Below are 24,227 nucleotides of genomic sequence, written 5' to 3'. Positions count from 1 at the left end.
AGGCATAGTGACAGACTTGACGTGTTTCTGCTCTAATGGTGCCCACTCCTGGACTCAGGACTAGACAGTCTCCAGGGTGGGGCTGGATTTTCTCTCAGCACACTGAGAAGGAGCTTATCAGGTAAGACGAATGCCCCTTCTCCAGTGTGCTGATGACAGAATCCAGGAATGAGACATACCAAACCTGGCTTGTCCTACGGGGGGGCAGCAGTCTGGTCCAGAGTCCCTGGTTCTGTGTGCACCCTCTGGAGGACTTGTCTGTCAAAGGCCGCTTCAGCAGAAGTGAAGGTATCCAGTTTGTAGTGCCTAATGAAAGGAGATAGAGAGGACCATATTGCTGCTCAACAGATTTCGTCGTTGGGAGCCTGTGTTGCCCACGCAGCCATAGTGGCCGTGCTTCTGGTAGAATGGGAAGTCACTCTCCGAGGTAACGGGAGAGCCTGGTGTTTGAAAGCCTTGGTGATGCAAGCCCATATCCACCACCAGTGTGTCCTTGTTGCCCAGTGTAGAGGGCTGGAAGGACACAAACGGTGACTCTGTCTTCCTGAGAGAGGAAGTCCTCTTAATATAAATGTGGAGGGCCCTCCTAATGCCCAAGGTGTGCCACTTCTTCTCCAGGGTGTGGATGGGGCCTAGACAGAAGTCTGGCAAAATTATTTCCTGTGCCCTATGGGAACAAAGGTGGGATCCAGCCGCAGGATCACCCTATTTGAGTGGAACATGCACAGGTCCTCACTTATAGAGAGTGCCGCCAGTTCTGAAATCCGTCTGACCAATGTGATGGCCACAAGGAAGGCTACCTTGCAGATAAGGAAGTGCAGGCTGGCCAAATGAAGCTGCTCAAAGGGGATAGAGGACTTTGGGCAGGTCCCATGTAGGCTACCTATGTACCTACATAGGAGGCTTTAAATTAGTTGCGCCTTTAATGAAGCTGCACACAATCGGGTCTTGAGCGAGGGACTCCAAGTCTCCTCATGATAACACCAAGGACAAAGCTGCCACCTGCCTGTATATGGTATTGGAGGACAGGACTTGTCCAGTCCTTCCTAGAGGAATTCCAGATTCTGGGCCACCGACACAGAAGTGGGGTCAATGCCAGCCTTGGAACACCAGCCGCAAAAGGCTTTCCAAGTTGCGTCATGTTCTGACCTAGGCTTCCTAAGTCAGTAAAACACACGAGTAGTCCCAAAAACCTCTTTTATTTCAACAGCTGTGAATTCTGTTCATTCACAGATGAGTCCCAAATAGTTGTAAAGAGTTCTTCGGGATAAGGCTGATAATCACCCACCTTTATCTCCTTTGACATACTGCCAAAGACCTAATTGGCAAAGCCACAAGGAGTCCAGAATCTAACGGAGCTTCAGACTTTAAACTGAATAGAATTAATAACGTTGCTTCCTGCAAAGGCCCATGCACCTTTGCTCCTCATTTAAGTCTTTTTTTTTATTGAAAAAGTTTTCAAATACAAGTTTTTCCCCCTTTTCCCCCCCCTCTTCCCTAACCCCCCCTCACCACCCATCCCCCTCTGTGACTTCTTCACAACATTAAGCTAATTCATAACTAATTACATAATATTTTACCATTCCCTTACTCCCTCCTCAAAATACTGACCCTTAGCATAATATTCTTATAACCCCCATTTTCGCAATAATCTGCCCTTTTTCTCCTCCCCCAAACTTATAGTATATTATTACAACAACATAACATTTAATCTTTTATATATATTAATATAACATTTCAAAGCAGCCTTCTCCCCACATCCAAATTTAACATTTATTCAATTCTATCCAATTCTTCGACTCCCCTAAATATATAACTTAAAAATCCTTTTTCTTAAACTAATCAATCAGTAAACTAACCTATTTCAACCCAGTTTCCCGCAAAATTACCATGCACTACAATTCTAAATATGAACCACTGCCCCCTCTGCTAAAATATACATATATCTGTGTATACATTCCATTTTATAAAAAGAAAAAAAGACAATAGCTTTAAATTTATAATCCATATAATATCTTCTTTGACGTCTTTCCACTGGATTGTTGAGTCCATCATCCATAACTGGGTAACATAGCATCCTGGTGCAACAGTTTGTTCAAAATCTTCAGTCATCATCTGCCCCCATCAGTAATGAATATCCTCATATATATATAAAAATAAAAACAACCACCCGAGTGACATTATGATTATATTCCATATAGTTGTAATTGTGGTTTTCATCAGGATTATTAATTCCCATCATCCTAGTGGGAAACAACCAGATCTTCTGCATGCCCCAGCATGACTCTCTTGCCTTGCAACTCGAAATAGTTATAATATATTTATCGGTAAAAGAAATCCAAAATAGATAATTCAAATCCAACAATGTAAGGCTCTTTTCACGTCCCGAAATCACGGCATTGCAGAGGTCTGCCACTGTCCTCAAGATAGTATTAAACAATACTTCGCCTCCACTATTTTCACATATTCGTTCATTTTTTTAAAAAAATCCCTGGCTTCGCTGTTGCTTAGTTTAGAAACTACTGTTTCTATGAGATCTGTTTCTTTTCTTTTTCTTTTGCGGATTGAATTTCCATCCTGGTTTCCTTCCTACAAATTGTGTATCAGCTAGTTGATCTTGTTGGTTTTGTTTTATTATCTCGTATTTCTTTTCCATCACTTGTATATCAACTGGTTGATTTACGCACTTGTCTGTAACTTGATAATTCATCACATTGGAATCAGATGACACTGCTCTCATATTTATAGACAGTCCAGCTGGGGTATCCAGGGAGTCCGAAGACAATTTATCTACCACAGCCTCTATAATTTGATATTTTCCCTTTGTTTCCAACTCCTTTTGTTTGTCCTGTGTTATGCCTAAAGATGTTAAATTCTTTTTAAAGATTTTTTGATAAAATTCTTCCGCTTTTTCAACAGTGTTCAGTTGGTATCTTACTCCTTGGTGTCTGAATATTAAACCAACTGGAACATCCCACCTAAATAGGATATTTCTTTTTTTTAACTCAGACACTAGAAAACCAAATTTCTTCCTCTCCATTAACATCTTAGGCGGGAGCTCCTTAAAAATCCAAATCTTTCTTCCACGAAATTGCAAAGTAGAACTAAAAGAGTTCTGCACAATATCATTTCTTATTCCTTTATCAATAAAATAAATCACCACATCTCTAGGCAATTGCCTTTGTTTTGCCAACCAGGAGTTTATTCTATAAATTCTGTCAATCCTGCAAAACACTTCATCAGGTTGAACCTTTAAAATCCCAGCCAGAATTTCAGAAGATATCTTCCTTAAATCATCTCTGTCATTTTCCTGCAGACCTCTTAGTCTAATTGCATATTCTGTAAAATTATATTGAATCATTAAAACTTCTCTTTCAATCCTCTGTTGTACATTTTCTTCATTACCAGTCTTTTGGTCAACCTCCATTTTAGGTTTGTCTTCTGAACTATTATCCTGAATGTTTGCCAAATCCTTTTTAATTTTTTGGATCTTATCATCCAAATTCTCCTCAGTTTCTTTCATTTTAGATTCTAATAATTTGGTATTTGTATCCAACTGAATCACAAAGTCTGCTAGACCATTAGCTGTTTTTAAAATTTTTCGATCCAAAAAGTCAAACTTAGATTTCACCAATTCACCAATTTCTTTAATTTCCAGCTTAAATTTTTCAAGTTGCTGATTCACAATCTCATCCCTTCTTACAATCTCCTCAAGAAGAAATTCTATTATATTAAAGTCAGGTTTCTGAGACTGGAGAGTTAGAACTTGTTGATGTAATTTGTTAATGGGGGAATGCCCCCCCCACTGCCTGTTTGTCTAACTTTATAAGTCTCAGTGCCATTTTTCCACACAGACAAGATTTACTGGAAAAGAGAAAAAAAAGCTTTTTTCCAACCAAGATCAATATCAGATCCCCAGGAAAAAAAAAGGAAAAAAAAACAAGAGTGAGAGTGAGGTTTTGCCTTCAATTACAGCCAGAAGTATTCACTCCGCTACTTTGTAATAGAAAACGGAAGGACTTTCCCCTTCAGCCTCTCTTCAAGCCGCAGCAGTCACAGCAGCAATCGCCATTTTAAAAAACTTTTTTTCCTTTCACTTCTTAAACAACTTCAATAACTTTTCTAAAATAAGAAGAATACTTGCGCTTCAGGATCAGAGGTCCAGCTCACATCTTCTTTAATTAATTTAACAGATTTGCAGGCTTGCTTTTGCCCCCTAGTTCTGCGTGTAGCAGAGATCTCCCAGAGCCCGGAACATCGGCTGGGGATACGGGGAGTCTCTTCCGCTCCCTCCCAAAAGTAAATAAAAAACTTTGGGGATTAGGCAGAGGACTCTACCCACCCCAGCCGGCTCTATCTCCGTTTCCTAATGGAAACGGAGTTTTTTCGAGCCGCCATTCCACTGAAAAAGGCGGCTCTTACAGGCAATGGGTTCGACGATCCCGAAGGAGCGTCCGGCGGGGACAAACAGCAAACCGGAAGTCCCCGCTCCTCATTTAAGTCTTATGGGAGGGGCCAATCATCTCCAAGCCCTACTCCTGAGTCATCCCTTTTGTTTTAACTGTTCTTGCCTTCTGGCAGCCCTGCACATGTGCGCACTGGGAACTGGCTCTCCCTACTCCTCTGCCTCACTGAGGTCTGACTCTGAAGGCTCCGTAGATAGCACATACCTCCCAGATGGCCCTTTCTCTGCCTCTGATGCAGAGGCCTTGTCCGAGCCTTCTCCACACTCCAGGACTGGCCCATGTTCCTCCCCAACCTCCTCACGGTCTGACTCTGCTGCCAGCTCTGCAGGCCTCCAGTGGACCAGAACATGTCATAAATCCTGTTGGTGGATGGCCTCATAGAGGCCTGAATGGTTTGTATCACTCTGGAGGAGAAATTGTCCTGTCTCAGGACTCTCCGTTCAAATGCCAGATGGTCAGAGGAGCCATTGCGGTTCTGGATGGACCAAGGCCCCCTGGCTGAGGGAGATTCTGTCCTGAGGTATCTTCCATGGTCGGGATACTGACAAATTGACCAGTCGGCAAACCATGGTCTTCTGGGCCAGTGGGGGGCCAGGAGCAAGATCTCTGTTCTCTCTGTCAGCACCTTCCTGATTACCCCTGGAATAAGGGGAAGAGGAGGGAAGGCATATAGTAGACCTCGTGGCCACAGACAGGGGAGTGCATTGACCCCTTCTGCCCCTGGTGCTGCAAACCTGGTGTAAAACTTGGGCAGCTGACTGCTTGATGGGGTGGCGAATAAGTCCAGGATCGGGTGACCGAACCTTCTTGACAAGTCCCTGAACAGGTACGGATGAAGGCACCACTCTGAGTGGTCGACCGTGGCTCTGCTGACCTAGTCCGCCTGTACATTTGCTGTCCCAGAAATGTGTTCTGCCCAAATGGAGAGAAGGTATCTCTCTGCCCAGAGACCCAGTTGTTCGGCTCTTGCATGAGGGGTCTGGAATGAGAGCCCCCTTGGCGGTTGATGTGGGCCTTGGTGGCCATGTTTTCCATCAGGACAAGGACATGGTAACCTGCAATCATGTCCTGGAACCGTCTGAGGGCTAAGTGGGCTGCCCTGAGCTCCAGCCAGTTGATGCTGTTGCTCAGGTCCACCGCCCTTGTGCATCTGGGACTGAAAGTGAGTGCCCCAGCCAAAGAGGCTGGTATCTGTGGTGATGGTCAGGTGGCTGGGCTCCTTGAAAACACATCCCTTGGCTATGGCCCGGGATAGCCACCACTGGAAGGATTGAAGTACTTTTGGTGGGACCTGAACCTTGGCATTTGAGTTGCTCCTGCCGGACCTTTGGTACAGCAGGAGAAACCACTGTAAGATTCTGGTGTGCCTAGATGAGCTATTGATATGCAGGACACCATCTTGCCCAGGAGCTGTGAAAGGAGGGCCAAGGACACTGTTTGGTCCACTCGGATCTCCCTCACCAAGGTCTTTATACTGTTCTGTCTTTCCAGAGATGTCATGCATGGTCTCCTTACCATGCATGACATGGTGTTTATGACCACGCCCAGGTGTAGCAGTCAGTTGGTCAGAGCCAGGTGACTCTTGCCAAAATTGACAGAGAATACGTGGTCCTGGAGGACCCAGATTGTGGTTTGCAGATCCTCTGTTTCCCAAAGGTGAGAGGAAAACTGCACCAGGATGTCATTCAGGTAGCACTGGACTTGGACTGGTATCACCCTGAGATGTGCCAAGAGCGCTGCCAGTATCTTTGTGAAAGTCCTGGGTGCTGATGACAGGCCAAACAGCAGGGCCCTGTACTGGTAATGGTGGCCTGCATAGCAGAGCCACAGGAACTGCCGGTGTGATGGAAGTATAGGCACGTGGAGGTATGCCTCCGTCAGGTCGATGGAGAAAGTCGCCCTCTCGGATGCTCTCCAGTATGGACTGGAGGGACTGCATTTTGAACCTCCTGTAAACCAGGTGGTTGTTTACCCTCTTGAGGTCCAGAATTGCCCTCCACCCCCACTTCCCAAGGTCTTTGGGATTACAAATAGTATGGAGTAGAATCCCTGCCCCTGTTGGTCCTCTGGAACTGGTTGGATGGCTTGGATGTCCAATAAGTGTTGTATTGCAGTTTCTTCTTTTTTTTATTAAAAAGTTTTAACAAGTATTACAACAATTTTTCCCATCCCTCCTCCCCCCCTTTCCTCCTCCCTCCTCAGGGTTGTGGAGAGAAATTTGAGGATGAGGTCTGACCTTATCAACTCCAGGACCCATGTGTCTGTTGTAATTTCCTCCCAGTTGTCGGCGAAGAAGCTTTGGCAGCCAACAATGAGAGGGTTGGGCCTGCAGTCACTTAGAGCTGTGAAAGGGGTGACTCCACTGCCCTGAAATGGTTGCTTGGCTTGGAACTTCTGTCTGTTCCTACCCGACCTGTAGGAACGGTGCTGGTGCTCCTGTCTTTGAAAGTAGATCCTCTGAAGACACAGAAAGCTCGAACCAGTGTCTACCATTCTGAATGAGGAGTAATGAAAATAAAGCGAGGGGTAGTAGTCAGCCACCTGGAGAAGGATAACAGGACCTTTCTTTATCCCTTGACTCCACCAGAATGGGGTCCAAAGACTCCCCGAACAGCCTGTCCCCCTTGAAAGGAGCAGACGCCAGCTTCCATTTGTGTTTTGAGTCCGCCTGCCAGTGTTGAAGCTACAGCAGGCGGCATGCTGCCACTGATGATGCATTCTTTTCTTCAGCCTTAGAGGCCTTCTGTGAGGCAACCATCCTTGCCTTAAGTTTGGCCACCGCTCCTTTAACCACCGACCTCGGTGATGAGGAGCTGTCTTTAGGGCCTTGAGAGCCAGCTGAGAAGGCCTGCTCCTCCCTGTGAGTTGTCTCCTTGGGGCAGCCTGCAGCTGCAGCCTCCTCCATCACAACAATGGCCCGTCAAAGCAGACTTGTTCCGCCTGGAACTCTGCTGCTGACGTATTGAAATGCCTTGCCACTGAAAAGTATGCACCAGGAACCGGGCAGGGATTTAGATTGCCTCTGCCGGTGGCAGGAATCAAAACGGGCCTCGGGTTGATACGCCATTAGGCCAGGAGCCAGGCAGTCCGTTCGCACCTTTCATGAACTCTTGAACTCGAAGATTGCCACCTGTCAGCTGTATGCTCTCTCGGCATTCAACAGAATGGACGTTGGCTTACCTGAACGTCCCTTTTCTTGGTGATGCGAAGCAATTCAATGGTGGGTTCTCTCATACTTGGTTGATTGGGACTGAGTGTAGTGTGTCTTTAAATTTTCTTGTCTGGCCACGGCTCCCTGGCTTCGTTGATCTCCATTTATTTCTCGAAGACGTCCATGGAAGATGTGACCTAAGGAGAAAAACAAACAACTTCCCGGGAGGTCCCCCAAGCAGCCTGAATGGTGGGTTGAATTGCTTCGCATCGCCAAGAAAAGGGACGTTCAGGTAAGCCAACATCCATTTTCCACTGCGATGCTATGCAATTCAATGGTGGGATATGCCCAAGCACAGAGTCAATGGGAGGGAGGCTGGCTGGATCCTGGGATCCCAGGAGAGTGGACAGACTGAAGGACCCTACGCCCAAAGGAGGCCTCCGCTGAAGCAAAGGAGTCCAATCTATAATGTCTTACAAAGGGGCAGAGTGATGTCCACGTAGCGGCCCGACAAATGTCTAGCACCGATGCCTGAGTAACCAGGCAGCAGATGTAGCAGCGCTACATGTGGAGTGGGTCCAAACCCTACCTGGCAATTGCTTGTATAAGTGTGTATAAGCTTATATGAGTGCTATAAGCTAGCAAAATGCATGCTTTAATCCATCGAGCAACTGTCTGTGAGGAAACCTTCTTCCCCATGAATGCAGGGTGAAAGGAGACCAGGAGCGCTTCTGACTTGCGAAAGGAGGCAGTCCTGGCAATATAACGACGTAAGGCCCGCCGGACATCCAGCGTGTGCAACTGGATCTCCAAAGAGTGCCTAGGCTGTGGGCAGAAGTCAGGCAGCATAATCTCTTGTCTCCTGTGGAATGCCGAGTTAACTTTTGGCACGAAGGAAGGGTCCAATCTTAGCACCACAGTTTTGGGGTGGAAGATACACAGGTCACTACGTATAGATAAGGCCACCAGTTCCAAAATCCTCCTTGCCGACGTAATGGCAAGGAGAAAGGCCAGTTTAAGGGACAAAAAACGGAGACTAACTGATGCCAATAGTTCAAAGGGGGAAGTGGTAAGGGCCCTTAACACTAGGGACAGATCCCAGGAAGGGTAGCGATGAATGACAGGAGGCCTGAAGTTAGTCGCCCCCCCGCAGTAAACCTCTAATACGAGGATCGTGAGACAGTCTGAACAGCACCCGGAGCCAGTACAGTTGACAAGGCGGCTACCTGGCGTCTCAGCGTTGAAGGGGCAAGGCCTTTGGTCAGACCAGATTGCAGGAAGTCTAAGATGTCGGAGATGGTCGCCGACATGGGGTCAACATGGCTGTTGGAACACCAAAGGCAGAAGGCCTTCCATGAGGCGTCATAGATTCTGATGGTCAAAGGACGCCTGGCGGACTGGATGGTATGAATGACCTCACCCGAAAGGTTGTCTTTCCTCAGGCGGATCTTCTCAAGCGCCATACGGTTAATTGCAGCCACTGGGGGTTTGGATGAAATACAACCCCCTGGCTGAGAGAGATCCGATCCTGAGGAATGTGCCAGGGTCCATCCACAGAGAGACTCACCAGATCGGCAAACCAGGAACGACGAGGCCAATGAGGTGCCACTAGCAGCAGCTCTGCCCATTCTGACAATAGCTTGCGAATCACCCTTGGGATGAGAGGGATGGGGGGAAAGGCATAAAGAAGACCCGGAGGCCACGGGCAGCGGAGGGCGTTGTATGCCTCAGCCCCTCTGCAAGGAAACCTCGTCCATTGTCCGGTTGGGCGCAGAGATCGACCAACGGTTGACAAAACCTGTGGACCATGTCCTGAAATAGAGTTGGATGTAGTCTCCACTCCGACGGATCCAATTATTTCCTGCTGAGCCAGTCCGCCCTGATATTGGATGCCCCCGAGATGTGTTCCGCTCGTAGTGATAACAGGTGAGTCTCTGCCTAGTCCAGTAATGATTCTGCCTCCCTCATCAGCAAGCATGAGTGAGTGCCCCCTCCCGATTTATGTGGGCCTTTTGTTGTCGGTGAAGAACATGCCGGTGAAGTACAGTGTGTTGGAAATGTACCAGAGCGAGATGTACTGCTCTCAGCTCTAACAAATTGATATTGTCTAGGCAGTCTGTCTGTGACCAAAGTCCCTGAACTACCTGAGTCTCTAGATGGGCTCCCCAGCCGGAGAGACTCGCATCCGTTGTGACTACCACTCAGTTGGGTTCGTGGAACACATATCTGTTCAACAGAGCCCCCGATGCCCACCATTGGAGGGATGCACGTACCTGAACAGGAAGGGATACTTTGGTCGTGGACGAGCCATGTCCCGTTCTCTGAAATGGTAGAAGAAATCACTGGAGCAGTCTCAAGTGTCTGCGTGACCATGGCACTAATGATAGACAAGAGATAAATTTGCCAAGCAGTTGTGATAAGCTTAGCAATGTCACATGTTTCAGGGACAGAATGTGACAAAACGCTTTGATGTTCTGTTGCCAGTCGGGCGAAAGAAAAACCTGGAGCCGCTCCGAGTCGATCCTCACTCCCAGGTGTATGATGGACGTCGTGGGAATCAGGTGGCTTTTCTGGAGATTTATGGAGAAACCGTGTAGATTCAGGATACGACAGATGGTCAGCAAATCCTGTTGAGCTTGGAGGTGGAAAGGAGACAGAATTAAAATATCATCTAGATAACAGAGGATGTGAATAGGGACCAGACAAATTGAGGCAGCCACCATGGCGAGAAGTTTGATGAACATCCGTGGTGCCGATGAGAGGCCGAATGGCATTACCCGATACTGGTAATGTTAGTTGGCATACGTAAATCTGAGATATCTGCAATGGTGTGGATGGATGGGCATGTGGAGGTATGCCTCCTGGAGATCCAAGGAGGTCATAATGTCCCCTTTCCGTATACAATCTAAGATGGTCTTGAGGGACTGCATCTTGAACCTCTTGTAACAAATGAAGTTGTTGAGATGCTTGAGGTTCAAGATGGCCCTCCAACCCCCTGACGACTTGGCCACCAGGAACAATATGGAGTAAACTCCTGTCCTTTCCTGTCCCGCCGGTACTCTTTCTATCGCCCCTATTTCCAGCAGATGCTGGATCTCTGCCCTCATATTGTCTTGCCTGTCCTTGTGATGGGAAACTGGAGAATGAATGAAAAAATCCTTGGGAGTAGCTCGGAATTCCAAGAGAAGTCCTTGTTCCACCATCCGTTGCACCCAAGAGTTGGACGTGGTGGTCTCCCACTGGGGTAGAAAATGATGTAGCCGCCCCCCAATGGGAATGTGGGACGGAGAGTCATTTGCCCCGCTTAGTGGCCCTAGAACCTGTGCCTCTAAATGATCGTTTCGAGGTAGATTGGTACCTACCCCGGTCCCTAAAGCCTTGTCTATTGGCTGAACGATCAAACCCTTGAGAGAAGGATCTATTATAGTAGGACCCACTGGGCCCTGACTCTGCACGAAAGTGACCATAGGGAGTGAATCTACGTTCAGGTCTGTTATACGAGACTGGTAACACCTTCCTCTTATCTCTATCCTCCACCAATATCGGATCTAAAGCTGATCCAAATAGGGAGGATCCGTGATATAGAGCTGATGCCAACTTCCATTTAGATTTGGCATCAGCCTTCCAAGGCTTAAGCCAAAACAGCCTGCGAGAGGTCACAGAGGAGGCCATTGCTCTGACAGCAAATCTGGCCGCATCTAACGATGCGTCCGCAGAATATTCCGTGGCAGCTACTAACTTGCTAAGATCCTGTTTGATCCTGGTGTCATCGGGGGGAAGTCTCTCCTGTAATTGGCGAAGCCAAATCAGGGTGGCCCTATTAAAAAATGATGCAGAGGTTGCTGTCTTCACTGCCCAAGCGGCCACCTGGTGCGTTTTCTTAAACAACACTTCCACCCTCCTTTCATCCAACTTCAAAACCTCCACAGGGTCAGTAGACAAAACTGTAGACGAGGACACACTGACAACTGGAGGATCCATGGTCGGGAGGCCCAGAAGCCCATCCAACACTGGATCAGCACAATATAGCTTCTTATCGTGTCCACTAGGAGCAGAAAGAACACCTGGTGACTCCCACTGTCTTTTGATCACATCTTTGAATAGCTCAGGACAAGGAATAAAATCCTGGTCAGGAGCAGGCACTGCAAAAAGTTCCCTATTAGGTTGTATCCCTCCTGGGCTTTGGTCAGCAGGATTTACAATCGTGCCCATGTTGGTTGCTATTTTGGCCTTTCTAAGAAGGGTCTTGAAGACCGCTGGCCAGAATAAGGTGGAGAATGCTGCTCTATCTGGCATAACCTCCTCATCGTCTGAGAACTCAGGATCAACCTGTTCTGCGTCCCCAGCCCCGGAATCGTCACTATTAGCCTCTTCCATTGGCACCTGAGCAACCGGGGCAGGTATAGGAGGAGGAGCCATAGGCATCTGCCAAGCAGGTATCCCAGGTGTCCCCTGACCCCCTTGATGCAACCCAGAGGCGATAGCCTTGGCCAATGCATCAGTGAAGAGGGATTGGAAATCAAATTGAGGAGGCCAACCCAGCCCCTCCTGTGGGCAGAGACTTGCAGCATTTGGGGTAAAGGTCGCTGATGGTCCTGGTCTACTAGAGATAGGAACCCCTTGGGAAGTTCCATGGATGTCCCCATGGGAAATAGGAACTGGTACTTAAGAAACTTGTGGAGGAAGTTCAGGATCTTGAAGGTCCACAGACTGGTGACTTATAGTTGGTGTCTCCCTAGCAACTGGGAGAGCCTCCACCCCTTCCTGGACTTTCTCTTGTGCCTTTGAAAATTGTCTCTCCAAGGCCTTATGTCTTCTCTGTTCTTCCTTGTTAGTAGTGGAAGAAGTAGAGTTAGGCCTACTGGAAGCAGCCACATTGGTGCAGAGGTTGGACTTTACCTAGAAGAAGGTAAAGGAACCTGGGAGGAACAGGGGACTGTTCGGAATCAGAGGAAAATTCTTGGTCAGCCATGTTTTAAAAAGATCCTTGTCAGACCCTGCAAAGCTGACAGGCAGTGACAGAGAAAAATATTTTAAAAGATCTAAATATGCTGCCAACAGACTTAAGTAAGATGTGCAGCCACACAGTGTCAAAGTCACTTCTATAGCTAAAGGTTTCGCCAAAGAAAGCCCCACAAGTCATGCGGGAACAAAAGGATCCCTAAAATGGCCGCTGGCTCAGAAAATGGCGCCCAAATTGGTGCACAGCTCAAAAGCCTCAGTCATTCCTCCACTACTCACAATCAATGAATTGTCCTTTGGTGAGCCTGGCGATCCAAGCGCAAGAGACAAACTGCCCCTTAAAGCACTGCGAGGCAATCTAAGTTGACAGAGTGTGACTCAGAGCCCCAAGCAGGTACTCTGTAGCCGCCCAGGATAAGAGGGAGCAAATTGCGGTGGCGGAAAATCCAGCAGACCAGAAATCCCGCTCGCACACCAGCGGCCAATCAATCAGCCTTACAGGCTGTCCAGAGGTTCTCTTGAAGGAAAACTCTGATCGCTGCTTAAAATTAAATCAATTTGATGGGGCAGTCAAACCGGATCCCCAGCGACACATCCATGCCAGAGTAGGAGACTGGCTGCAGCCACAGCAGTCTCCGTTCACTCCGTTTCGCTCCCTCAGCCTAACCAAAAAAAATTGCCTGTATACACTATACAATATAACTATATACAAAATATACACACTATTAATAATAACTCTACTAACAGAAAACAAGAAATCTCACAAATAGTGAGGACAGCTAAAACAGACTGAGAGAAATAACTGAAGATCAACGAAGCCAGGGAGCCATGGCCAGACAAGAAAATTTAAAGACACACTACACTCAGTCCCAATCAACCAAGTATGAGAGAACCCACCATTGAATTGCATAGCATCGCAATGGAAAATAAAACAGTGCTCTTTCACACTGATCCGGCCAGCACGGAGCGAAGGAATGCTCCTGTCAAAGCCCCTGAACCCCTAGCCATCAATGGAGTCTAGCTGAGCCGGCCAATTTGAGTGAAGGAATACCTCCTGTCAGTCAAGTTGAGCCCTCAGCCTTCAGCAGAATCAAACCGTGGCTCTTCACGTTGGAACAAAACACAGCGACTATTCCAGTCAGATCGGGAGACCTCCCTAGGTGGGAGTCGAACATCTCCCAGGAGCGTCTCCAGTCAGCTGGGAGAATCCAGGAAGGCCTTGAATAAGTTTGAAAGGTGGAAATTACACATCTATACGAGTGAGAGACTGAGTCAAAACTGGGGACTGCAGGCAAAGGCTTGTCCACACAACTTTGACAGACTCAGTCTAATGAGCTATGAGACAGAGTTAACCCATTCCTGGATTCTCTTGTCAGCACACTGGAGAAAGTTTTTTTTCTTTTGTAGTGCCTATAACACAACAGTGTGACAAGCAAATAAATGTGAAGACTTTACATCTACATAACAATGACTATTATTTACATAAATATGAAAAAATATCAATGTAAAATCACAAGAGAATTGTACTATAGCTTTTTAAGAATTATCAGAAAGTGTTAGAATGGAAGAATAAAATACAGAGATTAATAAAATATTCAAAGAAACATAAAATAAAATAATACACACTATTTCTTGTGCAAGTTTAAGAGACTGCTGCTTTAAAAATCATGTTAAAGATGTTCTATTTTTAAGGACTTGATTCTTTAAGTCAAAAACAAACCACAAATCATGTTTTGACAGAACTGTCTTAAGTTAACTGAACTAATAATATACCGTATTTTTTGGACTATAAGACACACTTATCTCTCCCCCTCAAAAGAGGATGGAAATGTCTGTGCATCTTACAGCTAATGTTGCTGAAGCCCCACCCACCCACTGGCCCCCACCTTTCGGCCTCTGCCTCCCAGCAATTTGCCTCCTTGCAGCAAAAAGAAAACAGCCCGGTTAGCTTCAACACAGCCTGATTTAGCACGAACAGCTAATTGGCAGTTGGATCAGCTTCCTGGAATACCAACGATCAGCTGTTCCAGGCTATAGGGATTGCCGCCACCTAGTGCCGCCTCCGTGCACCCCATTTTCAGCCTCCGCGCATCCCATTATCGGCCCGTTTGAAAAAGAAGACATGCAGATTCCAAAAATGGGGCACACAGAGGCAGTGATGGGTGGCAGCAAGCAATCATCGGTATTCCGGGAGGCCGATCCAACCACCAATCAGCTACTCGTGCTAAATCAGGCTGTGCTGAAGCTGACCAAGCTGTTTGCTGCAAGGAGGCAAATTGCTGCAAGGCAGAAGCTGGGGAGGGGGTTCCCCTCCCCCAAAGCTAGGTGCATTTTATAGTCCAGAGAGTCTTATAGTCTGAAAAATACTGTGAGTAACATGCCTAAGGTGACCAGACGTCCCGCTTTTGGCGGGACAGTCCCGCTTTTGAGCAATTTGTCCCGCGTCCCGCGTCGTTTTAAAAAAGTCCCGATTTTTCATTCTGCCTCCTGAGTCCCCGCTGATGGCTAGAGGGAAAAAAAACTGTTTGAACTCTTGCCGTGGGGCTTCAAAGGGCCGACCTACAGCTGATCAGTGTTAAAAAAAAAACCTTGGTATATTTGCGGCGCAAGGCAGCCCTCGTTTCCTGCCGACTCGGAGCGGTAAACAGCGTCTGGTTCAGGGAGCAGCCGGATTTTGCTCTCCATTGCTCTCTCGGTCCCCTGCAAGCTCTCATCTCTCGAGAAGCCCAACCAAAGTTTCCCGCGCCATTTCAGGGAGCGTTCCTCGAGAGACGAGAGCTTGCAGGGGGCCGAGAGAGCAATGGAGAGCAAAATCCGGCTGCTCCCCGAACCAGACGCTGTTTACCGCTCCGAGTCCCAAGCGACAGGAGAGGAGGGCTGCCTTGTGCTGCAAATATACCAAGGTGGAATCCTGATGCCGCCCTTACAGCGGAGAGAAGAAGCCGGATTTTGCTCTCCATTGCAGACACCAGATCGTAATGCACCACCTGCAAAAATGCGAAAATTTCCAAATGTAGCCCTGCCCTCTTACAGCTCTCCTGATGTTCAACTGTTGTCTCTCAAGGAGGATACTTGGCCAGCCTCATGCTTGATGTCTCCCACCTTGGCAGCTTTAAGACTTGTGGACTTCAACTCCCAGAATTCTCCACAATTCCCCAGAATGGGCTCGGCGGGAGTTGAAGTCCAAACGTTGTAAAAGAGCCACAATTGCCCAGCCCTGGGCTAGGGTAGGCTGATGCCGCGCGGATGGGAGGAGGGGCGGGCAACCCAGCAATTAAGTTGTGGTTTGGAGGTATATATGGGGGAAATTATTTGGTTTATTATTATTGATAGATATAATTGATTGATTTGTAAGAAATTGGATTGCATGGAAATAATTGGAATATTCATGTTCATATTGATTAATATACAAAAAAGATAGTTATATAACTAATTGATTTATATTAAAATGTTGAATTTGTATTAAACAACTGTATTACATAATTACATAATTAACCAATGTGAGGATGGATATAAAAATAGATGACAATGGGAAGGGGTATAATATAGAATAGAAGGGAAAAATTGAATTTGATTAAGATTAGAGATGAGGATGAAGGGTAATATTGGTTTTTTTTAAAAATAGATGAGGAATAAATATGGCAAAAAGGAAATATAGAAATTGTAAATTTAATTGAAATGACTAAACGCTGTTTAAATTTGTGAACCAGCCAAATATTCTGTTCAAAGAAAATACATTGTATGTTTGTATGTGTGTTTCTAATTACTGCTATTTATTCATATTTGTTCTCTTTTATTCTTTAAAGTTTAACAATTCATTCTTTATCTTAATATCTTTATATTTGTTTGGGGTTGGCTTTCTTCCCGTTCATCTTTTTTATTGTACAGCAATCTTTCTCCTCAAACCTACCACCTCTCTCTTTTCTTTCCTTCTTACTTTCTCTTCCCCCCACCCTCTTTTTCTCCTCCCTACTTCCTCTTCCTTTCTCCTCCTCCTCCTCTCTTCCTCCCTCTCTTACCCTCACTCCTACTCTAATTTCTCTTCCTTCATCCCTCTCTATTGCTGTATCCTTTAATGCATATGGACTACTCAGAGGGCTGAAAAAGTTATTTTTGACTGGTCCTCACACTTTTGACCAGTCCTCGAATTTACGACTGTCCTCAAATTTTACGTTTTTGCCCTATCTTATCACCATGGTGAAGAGAAGCAGTTGTGAAATGAGTGACATGGTTGTTAAGAATGCTGCATGGGCATAAATGTGAGGATGGTCATAAGTGTGAGGACCAGTCAAAAGTGTGAGGACCTGTCAGAAATGACTTTTCAGCCCTCTGAGTAGTCCCTATACACATAGCCACGCCCACCCAGTCACATGGCCTCCAAGCCACGCCCACACAATAAGCCACGCCCACAATGGTGTCCTTCTTACCAATGTTAAAATCTGTTCACCTTACCCTATACACATAGCCATGGCCACCCGGTCACATGACCAGCTAGCCATGCCCACCCAGTCACATGACCAGCTAGCCACGCCCACAAAATAAGCCACGCCCACAATGTCCCTCTTTACCAATGTTAAAATCTGGTCACCTTAAACATGCCCCTCAAGTTGATCTCAACTCCTGTTAGCTCTCTTGACAGAGCCAGATGCTTCCCAGTTTAGCCTACAGCTCTGTTCTTAGTAAGCTTGCATCCAAAGTCCAGACTCTCCTTAATTTTTGAAATCATATGTTAACTAAGTTCAGCTAGGACTTGTCCAATTCTCTAAAATGGATTAAATTAGTTTGGATTTAAGATACATGAATGTCAATTTTAGGAATTCCTATCTAGGATACTGGCTGAGGAATTCTGGGATCTTATATCCAGATATCTTACTGCTGCCAAGAAATACTATTCTAAGGTAATACTCTGCTTTCCTCTTTCCCTGTCAGCTTTTTCATCATAAGCTACATAACTTGCTGTAGTTTGTATATATCTATATATGTGTGCATATACATTAGTGTTTCTTTGGAATGAATACATATATATATATACTATAAAATAATATTTGCTAAGTGGAAGACCTTCTTGCAGAACTATGTTTTTATTTCCTGTTCTATTTTTCTTCAAGTGGTTACTCAGAGGTTATTCAGAGGAGATAAAACTGTTGAGTGTTTCCACTGAATCTTAAAGAGAGATCCATGAAGTAGTCCCTTAATTATTTATTTTTCATTTCAATTCTAACAAAGTTGTTGCTAGTTCAACACATTATTTTTTATATTTAAAAAGAGGAATCCTTTGATTTATCCTAAAAAAGTGGTGGAAAGGAAGGTTCAACTTTCTGCATTGGCTGATGGATGGTAGAATATTTTAGACTCAGCCAAAGGGTGGTGGAAAATGAGCTTTCTGAAACACTCCAGATTTAGATCTTTCCAGCTACCTTGAAGTGATTGTTTCTAACTGAACTGACTTTCTAACTTACTCTCCTTCTCTAAAAGGTAAGGTTTGGGAATGAAGAAGGGACTTAGAACGGAATGTTGGTAGGGGTAATAGAAAGTTAGGTTTGATATGATTTAAAACAATGTTTCACTGATCTAGCTAGGGATACCCATCGAAGTGCTTCATTAGGAAAAAAAAAATAGAAGCTAAGGATACCTCTTCCTGTCTATGTACAGATGATCCTCAACTTGTGATAATTTGTTTAAAAAATGGAAAGAGATTGTAATGCTACGTGGCCACACAATACTCCCTGCTGGTATCATGAAAAGGCAGTTTATATTGAGAGCAAAAAGTTAAACATTTTATATATGTGTGTGTGTGTGTATGTATATATATGCATCATAATACTCAATTTTGGGGTAAGCAACAAAAGAAGCCACAAAATCACAAAAAAGGTGCAAGAAAAAGTAAACCAAATGCTGATTTTCCCCCTTCCTCTCAACTCATTCACTCTTTTTTCCTTTGTATATTGTTTTGCAATTTGATCCTCATTAATTCTAATATTACCAGTATGAAGTAATTTGTTATACAGAAAAAAATGAATGATAGTGAAACTGCAAAATAAGTACATGAAGAAAGAATAAAGAAGTCAAGGGGAGGGGACTGATTGAATTGTGATTGGAAATTTTTAATGAGGTCCTCAAAAAGAGAGAGGTGAGAAGTTTAAAAAACTAAAAGCAATCTATAGGCATGGTAGAAGATAGTTTGCAAAGATAGAAAGATATAATGAATGGTGTTGATATAAACTAGATCCAGCTAATTTATTGATTATTAAATTTGCACCTCTCTGTTTAGCAATACTGGATGGCTTACAACATCATAACAGCTCAATATAAAACAATGAAATAATCAAAAGGTGGGGTGTGTGGGTTCCCCCAATTCAGCATTAAAATTTAACAGAAAATTAAACAAAAATGAACCAATATGTAAATAGTGCAGGTGGAATCTTCTCCTAATCTCCTCTCTGTAGAGTGGAATATCCCTATCAAGACCCCAAGCCATTTGGCAGACCCAGGTTTTCAGGTCCTTTTGGAAAACCAAAAGAATGGGGTAGACCTCACTTCAAGGGGCATAATGTTTCAAAAGGGAGGAGCCCCTGCATAAAAGGCTTTTCTCTTGAAACCTGCCACTTGACCCTTGGCCAACAGGATCTGCAGTATACCCCTTCTACCAGAGTGAATGAGATGGGCCAAAATTCTTGGGGTTTTGTTCCATATCTCATGCCTTTATTTTCTTTGGCTTACTGCCTTGTATTCCCTTTTTAGTTTTTCATAATGATGTCAAGAGAGAACAATGTGTTATATATGTAGATAGCCCTTGAGTTACAACTATTCATTTAAGGAAAAAGTGATTTACAACCTGTCCTCGAAATTACTACTGTTGTACTACCCCAAGATCACCTGGTTGAAATTCAAGTTTTTGGCAATTCGCTTTCATTTATCATTGTTGCAGTGTCTTGTGATCATGTGGTCATGATTTGCAACTTATCCAGCTGATTTCCTAGCTGTCAATTGGGGAAGCTGGATGCATTTAATGATCTACTTAATGAAATAATAAAAATAGTTGTAAAATTGGGTGTATTCATATGATGACTCATTTAATGACTGCATCTTTTAGTGACCAAAATTCTAGTCCCAATTGTGATTGTAAATTGAGGACTACTTGTATTTCCTCACGTATTTTCTCCTTTTTGTCACATTAAATGTTTCAGTTTATAACTTATGGAGAAGCTCTGGAGCCCAAACTGAAAGTGACAGAATGACAGGAAATTGTGAGTTTCTATTCGAAATAGCTCAGGGGTGTCAAACTGGCGGCCTGTGGGCCAGATGTGTCACGCACAGATCATGCCCATCTCGGCTCCGCAAAGGGAAAAAATCACAAAACATCACATGACAGCAATGTGACGCCGCGAGTTTGACACCTGTGAATCACTCAAAAGTACAGTACATTAACTACTATTGTTCTTGTGACCTGCCCCTCTTGTTAATGTAGATCAGCAGTTCTCAACCTGGGGGTTGCAACCCCTTTGGGGGTCAAACGGCCATTTCACAGGGGTCGCCAAAGCTCTCTCTCGTCCCCCCCCACACCTTCACTCACCCTCACCCTCTGCCTCTGTTGGGTCGCCAGTCGCCGTTCGCTTACCCCGCCCACTCCCAATCTATTGCTGCCTCCGGAGTCCCAGCTGATGGCTAGAGGGAAAAAAACTTTAAATTCTTGCCGCGGGGCTTCAGTGGTTCTCAAGCTTCCTAATGCCGCGACCCTTTAATACAGTTCCTCATGTTGTGGTCACCCCCAACCAGGGGTGGGTTCTAAATTTTTTTACTACCGGTTCTGTGGGTGTGGCTTGGAGGTCATGTGACTGGGTGGGCATGGCTAGCTGGTCATATGACCAGGTGGCCGTGGCTATGTGTATAGGGACTACTCAGAGGGCTGAAAAAAGTCATTTCTGACAGGTCCTTGCACTTTTGACTGGTCCTCACACTAATGACCATCCTCACATTTATGCCCGTGCAGCATTCTTAACAACCATGTCACTCATTTCACAACTGCTTCTTTTCACCATGGTGATAAGATAGGGCAGAAAACGTAAAATGTGAGGATAGTCGTAAATTCGAGATCTGGTCAAAAGTGCGAGGACCAGTCAAAAACAACTTTTTCAGCCCTCTGAGTAGTCCATATGCACAAAAGGACTACCCAGAGGGCTGAAAAAAGTGATTTCTGACTGGTCTTTGCACTTATGACTGGTCATCATTTATGCCCATTGTAGCATTCTTAAAAAACCATGTCACTCATTTCACAACTGCTTCTCTTCACCATGGTGACAAGATAGGGCAAAAACGTAAATTGTGAGGACAGTCGTAAGTTCGAAGACTGGTCAAAAGTGCGAGGACCAGTCAAAAATAACTTTTTCAGCCCTCTGAGTAGTCCATATGCATAAAAGGATACAGCAATAGAGAGGGATGAAGGAAGGGAAGGGAAATTAGAGTAGGAGTGAGGGTAAGAGAGGGAGGAAGAGAGGAGGAGAAGGAGAAAGGAAGAGGAAGTAGGGAAGGAGAAGAAGAGGGTGAGGAAGAGAAAGTAAGAAAGAAAGAAAAGAGAGAGGTGGTAGGTTTGAGGAGAAAGATTGCTGTACAATAAAAAAGATGAAAGGGAAGAAAGCCAACCCCAAACAAATATAAAGATATTAAGATAAAGAATGAATTGTTAAACTTTAAAGAATAAAAGAGAACAAATAGCAATAAATAGCAATAATTAGAAACACACATACAAACATACAATGTATTTTCTTTTGTAGGAAGTTAGCACCCATCCCTTTCCTGGAAGAGTGAAATATTTTAGGAAATATGAAAAAGGCAGAATATTATATTTCCCTGGGATAAACATGTTTCGAAGCAGCTCCCATCTTCCTGCCCCCACCCTTTGTCAATGGGCCATTAAGGCCTGGGCCAGTTTATTCTACGTAACAAAGATCTACCTGCTTCAGGCAGAGCCATAGTAGGAATTGCCAAAGATCCAATAAAGATAGGATTAGCCCTCTACCCATCTAGCAACAGAAACTCACCACACATGACCTAGGAAGCACATGTGACCATCAGCCACAGCAAGGCTAGCTAAGACCCCCACACCCTCGGAGTCTGACAACCAATCAGGATACTCTTTCGGGGCCCCAAGAAATGCAGAGCCAGAAAGAGCATAAAAACCCAAGGATTTACTGTATCTGCCCTTTTCTGTTCAGGAACTCAAGCCATGTGATCCTGTCCACCATTAAACTATCTTTCCAAGCAGTCTCCGTGTTTCCAGTGTCTTTTTCCCCACTTGGAGCAGAACCTAGAAGGAGATTTCTTCCAACACTTTGAACAGAGTATTTGGCCGGTTCACAAATTTAAACAGTGTTTAGTCATTTCAATTAAACTTACAATTTCTATATTTCCTTTTTGCCATATTTATTCCTCATCTATTTTTGTAAAAAACCAATATTACCCTTCATCCTCATCTCTAATCTTAATAATATTCAATTTTTCCCTTCTATTCTATATTATACCCCTTCCCATTGTCATCTATTTTTATATCCATCCTCACATTGGTTAATTATGTAATTATGTAATACAGCTGTTTAATATAAATTCAACATTTTAATATAAATCAATTAGTTATATAACTACCTTTTTTGTATATTAATCAATATGAACATGAATATTCCAATTATTTCCATGCAATCCAATTTCTTACAAATCAATTAATTATATTTACCAATAATAATAAACTAAATAATTTCCCCCATATATTCCTCCAAACCACAACTTAACCATTTCTGCTTTCAACACAATATACAATTAATAATATCTCAATTATTACAATTCCCTAGTTAAATAGAGCTTTTTTTCTTTTGTGTTTTAAAATCTTGAACTTTCCTCTTTTCCCCTAAATTTCCCATTGTTTGCACCTACCTTTTTTGGTGAGGAAAAAGAAAAGAAATCTGCCTGCCTAATTTTCCAACGTTTAAAGATTAAAGATGAGGATGAAGGGTAATATTGGTTTTTTTAAAAAATAGATGAGGAATAAATATGGTAAAAAGGAAATATAGAAATTGTAAATTTAATTGAAATGACTAAACACTGTGTTGGAAGAAATATCCTTCTGGGTTCTGCTCCAAGTGGGGAAAAAGACACTGGAAACATGGAGACTGCTTGGAAAGATGATTTAATGGTGGACAGGATCACATGGCTTGAGTTCCTGAACAGAAAAAGGGCAGATACAGTAATTCCTTGGGTTTTTATGCTCTCTCTGGCTTTGCATTTCTTGGGGCCCCGAAAGAGTATCCTGATTGGTTGTCAGACTCCCAGGGGGTGAGGGTCTTAGCTTAAGGTGACCAGACGTCCGGCTTTTGGTGGGACCGTCCCGATTTTTAGCAATTTGTCCCGCATCCCGTGGCGTTTTTAAAAAGTCCTGATTTTTCATTCTGCCTCCTGAGTCCCGGCTGCCTCCTGAGTCCCAGCTGATGGCTAGAGTGAAAAAAACTGTTTAAACTCTTGCCGCGGGGCTTCAAAGGGCCGCCCTACAGGTGATCAGTGTTAAAAGAAAACAAATGAGTAGACCGATGCCTGCAAAAATAGAAAAAACAGCCCCTTACAGCTTCCGCATAGGTTAATTAGCACAAGTTGATTAGCTCGGCTTCCCCACTCTCAGCTGATTTGCTCTCAGCTGTTTTGTGCAGGGCTCTGTTCTGTTGCTAGCTGCAAAGAGTTCCTGGAGCAGATTTTTTTTCCCCTAGCTATCTGAAAAAGCGAAGCGAAATTTGTGAACCAGCCAAATACTCTGTTCAAATAAAATACGTTGTATGTTTGTATGTGTGTTTCTAATTATTGCTATTTATTGCTATTTGTTCTCTTTTATTCTTTAAAGTTTAACAATTCATTCTTTATCTTAATATCTTTATATTTGTTTGGGGTTGGCTTTCTTCCCTTTCATCTTTTTTATTGTACAGCAATCTTTCTCCTCAAACCTACCACCTCTCTCTTTTCTTTCTTTCTTACTTTCTCTTCCTCACCCTCTTCTTCTCCTCCCTACTTCCTCTTCCTTTCTCCTTCTCCTCCTCTCTTCCTCCCTCTCTTACCCTCACTCCTACTCTAATTTCCCTTCCCTTCCTTCATCCCTCTCTATTGCTGTATCCTTTTATGCATATGGACTACTCAGAGGGCTGAAAAAGTTATTTTTGACTGGTCCTCGCACTTTTGACCAGTCTTCGAACTTACGACTGTCCTCACAATTTACGTTTTTGCCCTTATCTTGTCACCATGGTGAAGAGAAGCAGTTGTGAAATGAGTGACATGGTTGTTAAGAATACTGCACAGGCATCAATGTGAGGATGGTCATAAGTGTGAGGACCAGTCAAAAGTCCGAGGACCTGTCAGAAATGACTTTTTTCAGCCCTCTGAGTAGTCCCTATACACATAGCCATGGCCACCCGGTCACATGACCAGCTAGCCACGCCCACCCAGTCACATGACCTCCAAGCCACGCCCACAAAATAAGCCATGCCCACAGAACCGGTAGTAAAAAAATGTAGAATTGACCCCTGGTTCAGGGTCACCACAACATGAGGAACTGTATTAAAGGGTCGCGGCATTAGGAAGGTTGAGAACCACTGATGTAGATGATTGTTGATCCAGCT

This window comes from Pantherophis guttatus, chromosome 4 (assembly GCF_059756535.1).
Source record: "Pantherophis guttatus breed Tessera chromosome 4, ASM5975653v1, whole genome shotgun sequence".
In the NCBI taxonomy this organism is placed as follows: domain Eukaryota; kingdom Metazoa; phylum Chordata; class Lepidosauria; order Squamata; family Colubridae; genus Pantherophis; species Pantherophis guttatus.
Note: the sequence above shows the minus strand (reverse complement) of the source record.